The sequence below is a fragment of the Gastrolobium bilobum genome, unplaced genomic scaffold (genome assembly GCF_033153095.1).
Source record: "Gastrolobium bilobum isolate Gb01-03AN ecotype WA unplaced genomic scaffold, APGP_CSIRO_Gbil_v1 utg67480, whole genome shotgun sequence".
In the NCBI taxonomy this organism is placed as follows: Eukaryota; Viridiplantae; Streptophyta; class Magnoliopsida; order Fabales; family Fabaceae; genus Gastrolobium; species Gastrolobium bilobum.
This window is the reverse complement of record NW_026897132.1, coordinates 16,374-25,000: the sequence shown is the minus strand read 5'-3', so window position 1 is coordinate 25,000 and position 8,627 is coordinate 16,374.

The window sequence follows — 8,627 nt, the reverse complement described above, 5'->3', positions numbered from 1 at the left end:
TCAACTATGAAATATTTGTTAGACTATTAAACGTACTAACTCAAATATTTTTCAACTCTTCATCTAATATATGTCATAACTACAGAAAACATAGATGCATAGCAATCTAGACACAAGTATAAGAATATTTTTTTGTGGATAAATATGAAAACCTATTGCATGCTGATATAAAATGTTAATAGTTAGAGGTAGCAAAATGGGCTCGGCCCGGAGGGCCGGCCCACCCCTTGCGGCAGCATTTTTTTCATATTTTTAACCAAATTTTTGTTGGTAGAGTTGAAGTATTATTGAGATTAAATACAATGCATTAAATATATGGTTATATATATATATATATATATTCTAATTTTATGAATTATTATTTTTATTTATGCAATTAAGCTAATAAATGGTCCTTTGATATTACCACATAACTTCAACTGTGAAATGTTTGTTAGACTATTAAACATACTAACTCAAATATTTGCCATCTCTTCATCTAATATATATGTCACAAATACACATACCTCAGGAAATCGATTTAAAGGCAAATATAGAAAACATATATAGATAGTAATTTAGACGTAACTATTAGAACTTTTTTTATGGATAAATATGGAAAACATATATAGCTGAAAGAAAATGTTGAAAGTTAGAGGTGGCAAAATGGGCTTGGCCCGGAGGGCCGACCGGCCCCACCTGGCAACACGTTTTTATATTTTTAACTAAATTATTGTTGGTAGAGTTGAAGTATTATTGAGATTAAATACATTGCGTTAAATATATGGTTATATATATATACATATATTCTAATTTTACGAATAATTATTTTTTATTTATGCAATTCAGCTAAAAACCTTTTTGTGTGGATAAATATGAAAATCTATTACATGCTGATATAAAATGCTGATAGTTAGAGGTCAACCATCCTGCCCAGTAACACTTTTTTTTTTCCTTATATCTATTGTTTAACAAACCTATTTTTGTGTGGCTAAGGTAATTGGATTTATTGCTGTAAATATTTCAGAAACAAACATCTAAATAAAATGAACAATTAGATTGTGATAAACGAAAATCCATCTAAACAAAATGAACAATCAGCACAACATTTTAAATTTTTTTCTTCATGTATATAATTGATTTTATTTTGTAGCAAACTTTGTGTATAGATGAATCATCGAGACAAGATCATATTGAAAAATAATGCAGAGGAGAAGGTTCATTGGTGGCTATATTTGAAGACTGAATTATTGAGTACATAACTATATTTGATTTGCATAATAATCGATGTCTCAGAATTGCAGAGTTTTGTTTTTAGTTTATGCTTACAAAGTTCTGTGTGAATGCTATAGTTTTTTCAACTTCAAAAATAGCACAATATAACAAAACTATTATTTTTTATTTCAGATATTTCTCAAGTAACAGGTTTACATTTTTGTTTTTGGTTCCTACATGTCTATACCTCCACCATCGAAGATATATCCAACATCAAACTTACTTGCAAAGAATTTCTTCGGCTTGTAGAAAATGATTACGTGTATGAAAATGCTTCGATAGACAAGTTTGAATCGGGTCCATTGGAATGAATTACCAATAAAAAAAATTATTCATCAAATACCGGATAATTATGAGCATGAAAATCGACCAGTGTACAAAGGAAAAATGTACGAGATTTTCTTCAATCAATAGTAAAAGTTCAATAGAGAACGACAATTATTTTTCTTAAAACGTTGCAGGGGAAGTGACAACCCTGACATTTTGTACCGTGAAGGATTGATTAGTTATTTCAAAAAAAAATTCCAGTTCAAAGACAAAAGCGTTGGCTCTTAAACCCTTGAAAACTGCAACACTGAAAGGTCATAGTGAGCAAGTATGTTTATTGCATGCTGTTGGTGAATGGTGAAGATCAAAATCAAAGAAATTTTGGATTTGAAATTTTTCGTTCCCTGAATAAGACAAACAGTTTACAACAATTTAGACAGCGGGTGAAATGTTTTATCCGAAGCTTGTGGGGGTGTAAAGAAATTGTTTGAAACCATAACTCACATTTCTTTTGGGTAATTATCTAATTTGTTCCCAAATCAATGCATTTGTAGAACACATTTTTTATATCAAAATGAAAGGAACTTAAGAAATAAAGCAAAAAGCTTTTATTATCTATATTATTATTAAAATAAAGTTTTTATACAAAATGTGGATACTTGATTTTTGACTATAAAAGGATGAATACCTTGAGTGTGCTGTGATAAATATTTTTTTTTTTTACTATAATGTTATACAATCGCTTGGTGATAGTAAAAATAGTACGTAACTCTGTTTTTCCAGTTTGATAAGTTTTTTTTCGACAAACCGACTGATTTTTTTCGCTGATAGTATTACTTTTGGGTGTTAACATATTAGTGTAACTTATTTAATGATTTTTTGCCTTCTGTATCGCAGAGTAGGCACAAGGAACAGAAATCACATAGCAAATGGCATATTTGGTAAGTGTTGATCTTTTAACTCCATATGTGCTTGGTGTTATTGTTACTTTGAGTGGTATGCATTATTATTTTTATATCCCTTCCTCATGTTAACATGGTGTATTATGATATTTTAGTATGCAAAAATAATTGATCCCTCTGAATAGCAGATCTTTGTTTGTGGTTGATATTTACAAAGTTCTGTGTCAATGTCGTAGTTTTTCCACCTGAAATATAGAACAAAATAGCAACACAATTTTTTTTGTAGGTATAAGGTTTGCAGTGCGATTAACCAACCACGACGGACGACAAAAATTCTGATCTTTTTTCCCTGTGCATCGTACGGGTAATACACTAGTATTGTAAGAGATAAAATTATATTGGGCTATCAATTACTTTCATTTTGTTTAAAACCCGAATTACCATATATTTTTATCCATTATTACAGGATTGGAGTAGGGGTTTACACTACATCCGATCAAGCTTGATTTAACATTTCAGTCAATTTTATTTTTTTCAATTTTCGGTCTTATGCTAATAAGGGTACTTGTATGGCTCACCTTGCTAACCCTAATCGTGCACAACTTCTCGCGTGATAAAAATCCTTCCTCATCATCTAATTGCTTTCACTACTGATTTGCATGAAGTTAGGACATGCGATTGAGATGGTTTTGTAAGAATAGGTGTACCAAAGATAATCTGATATTCAGATGATACCGTGCACTTTGACATTATTTCAAGTATAATAATTTAGAGCATTTTCTTTATTTATTTATTTGTCTCTATTCATTGCTTATTATTACTATTTATGGATAAACACTCTTAGAATAACCAAGGTGTATCTTGAGGATCTACGATGAGATCATGACCATGAGGACTCAAGTATAAATGTACAATATCCGATTATTCGCTAAATTTTGTTCCTAGCCAAGAGTCAACAAGAATGTGCATTGGTCATCTCGATTAGACTAGTACGGCATAGACTACTTAAATGTGATGCAAAGTACGGACCTCATGGATGCAGGCATGGAGATACTCTAGCCGATGTAGTGGACAGATTTGCCAGTGGAACAAATCGCATTGAACCGATCTGCCGAGAAACTCCACAAAGAATAGTTACAACATGTATAATTAGATATTGTCTCTCATCATGTAGTGTGGATTATCCTTAGACTTGAGGTTGTCAACAATCATTGTGTATGAGGGTCGTTGAGAATACCTAATTTTATCCAAAATATTAAAAAAATGATAAAAAAAAATACGAACCCCTATTTTCTTAAAATAAAATGAAAAATTGAAAATTAAAGAAAGAGTATATTTCTTTTATAATTTGCAATTAGCTAATATTAAAAAACAAAAACTAGATGTGAAAGCCTATTAGATGGTCAATCAAGACATAACGCAAAGCCTAATTAACCCATGTTATTGTAATGGCAAATGGAATCAACTCATTACTTGTTAATAAGACACAGTAGCCTCTGTAATATATTTGAATCGTGTAGAGTCTGTAGACTGTGTCAGGCGGGTCCGGGGGGAAGCCCGTGGAGGGGGCTACTGTAACAGCCTGTTGTACACCGGTATTGTTAACATTAATTATGATATTGAGCGCAGTTACAATCACAGCAGTTCATTTATAAAAATGCGAGTAATTTTTTTCGTTTATTACGCGAACGTTTAAAACAATAAAAGGCGTAATAAATAAAAGCTGTGACCGTAACTGTAAAATCTTTGCGGAATAATTATTTAAACTACATTTATATCTTATTTTACATCTCTCAAGTCACTAAGGGGTCCCCATAAACCCACTTAGCCAAAGTCTCACTTTTCCGTTTTCTACCTATCTGAACATGGTTCGGTCTTTATTTTTCTGCGGACAATACGCATGACAAGCGCTCCTCATCTTTTGGTATGTTATTCTAGACTCAATTACCTTTCTGGGAAGCTATCACACGAGTTATTTAGAGCTTGTTTGCTCCGGATATCGCTGTTTGAAGTTGGACAAGCAAAGCTGTCAGCCAACCCCATAACAGCTCCAAACATACCTCACTAAAACAATTATTGCAGATAATCCACTCACCCAATGGCTCTCAAATTTTTATACAACAAACTAGACACCTCAAAATTAAATTTGATATATCATAAACCTTATTTTACCAAGGAACGAAGCAAGAATAATTTTCCCAAAACCGATCCAGAGCTGCCACATGTGCAGTAAGCAGATGGGCAGTATGTGTTCACTGCCTTCTACAGGCCGACTCCTAACCCATAATTTTCTCAAATTTTACCAAAAGATAGAGCACATCTAAAGCTTAAAAATGGCATATGGAACGTCCCTATCAGATCTTTGTGGAGGGAGATAGGCTCTCCCGAAGTTCACCTAAATTATGCCGATTTCTAGAAATTTCGCCAGAGTTTGCTTTGTTTTTACAAAAATCCCCAAATTTGCAAAGTGATCTAAGACCTCAATTTGTACCTAATAACCATAGGGTGGCACACACAAGGATCAGCAATGCCTTGGGGCTCTTACAACCCTTCACAATTTATATTAAATAGCTTAAATCATATCACATCGCTTACTTTATTAGTACTTAACACATTTCAATCATCAAGGTCCATTTGCATGCATTTTCTAAACATACGCATAATCATAATTTTAAAATAGGCCTATTGCCCTTTCATCATATTACATGCTTCCATATTACATCAAGTATTCATGTACAATTTACAACTTCTCAATTACATATTACAACTTACAATTCATAATCTTCAATTACAACATAAAGAATAACTCTTAAAATGACAATGTAACTAGACTTAGGCAAAACGACACGAACAAATATGGCACTGAATCACCTCCCAAATAAATATGCAATGTTCATACTCTAAGTCTAGCCTAGGCCCAATGGCCATCAAAATGCAAAATATAAAGTCCTCCAGCTAATCATCTTACGGGCTTCTTGCGCACCGCTCCTGCACCACTGCTACCTCCTGAAATAATGCCTCCAAGACGGGGTGAGATATACGAATATATCTCAGTAACCCAGAGGTTCTGGAGAATACTCCGCCCAATGGTTCACTTCGATGCATATAAATAACATACAATAACATCTTGAAAACGGGATAAAGCAAGGGATTTAGAGAAACCGGGGAACATAGGGATACAAAATACGACGAAGCTGGAACAGTCGATGCCAATACCACGCAACGTCCAGCCTAATGGCTCGGCATATAAGCCTACGGGTCTCAACAAGGGCGTGTTCCAAGAACATCCAACCAAGGCACCCTCCATCCACATACACCCGAGACTTCCTAGTGTGCTCCTATCCGGATCGCACACCACAACCTTAGGTCAACTGGAACTCCCATTCAGAGACCTATCAAGTGGAAGTGTAACACCCCAAATTTCTAACAATTTATAAAACAATCTTATAATAAATAAATTGTTAAAATTCATTTTTTTTTACAATTATAATAATAGAAATATTGCGGAAGCTAATCTAAATCTAATTTGGGGAATGTTACCGCCGCACCTGTACAATGGACAGGTGCAAGGCTAAATTTATTACATTAAAATAAAACCAAAGACTAAAGTTTAAATAAAGGAAATATGTCTTATGCATTTATTAAATCTTATAAAATTTCTAAACTTAGGAACTAGCTAGAAATATCCGAGTCGTGATCCTCACTGCCCGCAGCTAGCCCCATCCTTTGCAACATGCTTCACTGAAAATCTGCTCCCCCGCAGCCGCAGGATCATTGCAGTCAAACAAACACAAAAGTCAGCAAAGCTGGTAATCCTAATCAAAATAAAATTAATGTAATTAATAACAAATTAAATCAAATATCAAATAGTGTTCAAATCAATTCCACATTAATCAAATCAAATATCAATATAATAATCAAAATTCCATTATATAATATTTATCGTTATTAAGTTCATTTAATGTATTTGGTAATTATCAACTAACATGTTTAGCACAACATTAATCATAATATGATAATATTCACAACTCAATGACATTCTTCATAATCAAATCAAATATCAAATTTCATTAATAATAATGTTTAAGTTCATTATATTTAGTGGGAAGAGAACCATGGTAGACCCGGGAAATAACCACGGTTGCCAGTCTACCCCGTGACCCGGGAAATAACCACGGTTGCCAGTCACGTATCATCAAAATTGGCCATCATCAAAATATCAAATCCTAGTGTGCACACCTCTTCCCAAAGTTGCTACTAGTACCCCGGGAAATAATCATTGTTGCCAGATACCACTTTGGGAAGAACGGAAACATCATTGTCACATCAAATAAATATCAGAGGCATAAAGCCCAAAGGCTGTGTTCATCACTTTGGGAGGTACCATCCCAAAGCTATCCTCCCACTATTAATTTATTCAATCACAATCAATCAATTCAATCTTGTCACGATTCTCATAATTGGAAAATTTCCTTAAATAGTTTTCATAATTTACCAATAGTATAATTTTCAAATTCAATATTTCAATATCATCATAATTTCCAAATCCATTATCCAAGAATATCATAATTTTCAAATCCATCATAATTTTCAAATCCATTACCCAGTAATATCATAATTTTCATATTTAACATCTACCAGAGTAAAACCCAAATCCAATCATCATATCATAATTTTTCGAATCAGAATTCAAATATTCACATCTATTAGAGTAAAGCCAAAATCCAATAATTAATCCAATTAATTTCTAGAGGTTAAAACAATTTAATTTAAATACCCTAAGGGTTACATATAATATATAAAAGCATCCAAAAAATTTCTAAGGATTAAGATTACATTCAACAAATTTAATATAAACCTAATTTCATACGCCCTAAGGATCAATATTATATTAGACAAAATTTCTTATAAAAGTTAATCTATTATTTCTAAAGCATTAGGATTATACCCAACAAATTTCATATACAACAAATCTACAACCACCTAGAGATTAGGATTACCTAGTCTCCGTTTTCGCTAACTTCTAGAAGAAAAGAGTAATTTGGGGCAGAGAACCGGTTGGTAATCAGAAGAATATAAAATAAATTAAACTAAGTTTTTGAACTAAGAAGAGAGAATAGTAGAGGAGAAATGTTGAAGAGTGAATTGGTTTGGTTAGTCTAAACCTCTATTAATAGTTGAAGTTTAGGGCTTACACATTACTGACTCAATGCTGACTCATCATATCTAAACAATTTACTAATCAATCATTACTAATCAAACATAAATACATAAATCGTCAATCAATTAATAAATCAATTAATCATAATTTATCATCTAATATATATATATATATATATATATATATATATAAATAATTATATATTATCACATAAATCAAATAATATTACTATTATTATCTTACCTCTTATTATTTTAACTATTATTAACTCATTAATTAAAAATATTAAATACCAATATTATTAATTACAAAAATACTAAATATCATTATTATCCAAAAATATTTATTATTATATTATTATTATTATTATTTTATTAAAAGAAAATATGGGGTATTACAAGAAGTCTGTAACGCCCGAAGGCAAACTGTCTACTGGCCAGAGACTCGGTACATCCTATGTACCAACATACATACTAAATGCATGATCATGTTATTCTACATTACTTACATACACTTCCTACCATCACCCTCAACGGGCATGGTGGAACACATAAGGGGATCAAGCCCCAGTACCAACAGGTTACCTGTATAATCCTCTCTAATTAGCTCCAAGGTAATATATTCCTCGAGCGCATTACACAACAGAAATGCCTACACAGAGGACATTCCCAATTACTTACAATTCATACCAACACATGCAAGTTATCAACTCTTCAAGCATGGTTTCAAATACTCATCTCAATCCCACTTGGTCCGGGACCAAGGGCAACCCACCGAGCTCACGGTTCGGGGTTCAGATCTACGTAAGACAACCTACAACAACCATGTACGAATCATCAATACACAGCAATTCTATCAAAATATGAAAACGTCAAAATTCCTCCCCCACACAAGGTAGGTTCGACCCTTGTAGTGTTATTTTACAATTTATTTTTCTAAATTTTCTTTCTCATTTTCTTAAGCATCCTTAGGTTACCAAAAGGTCATATCAAGTGCCACTTTTCATTTTACATCATTCAAACTTCGTTTTGCCTAATATTTTG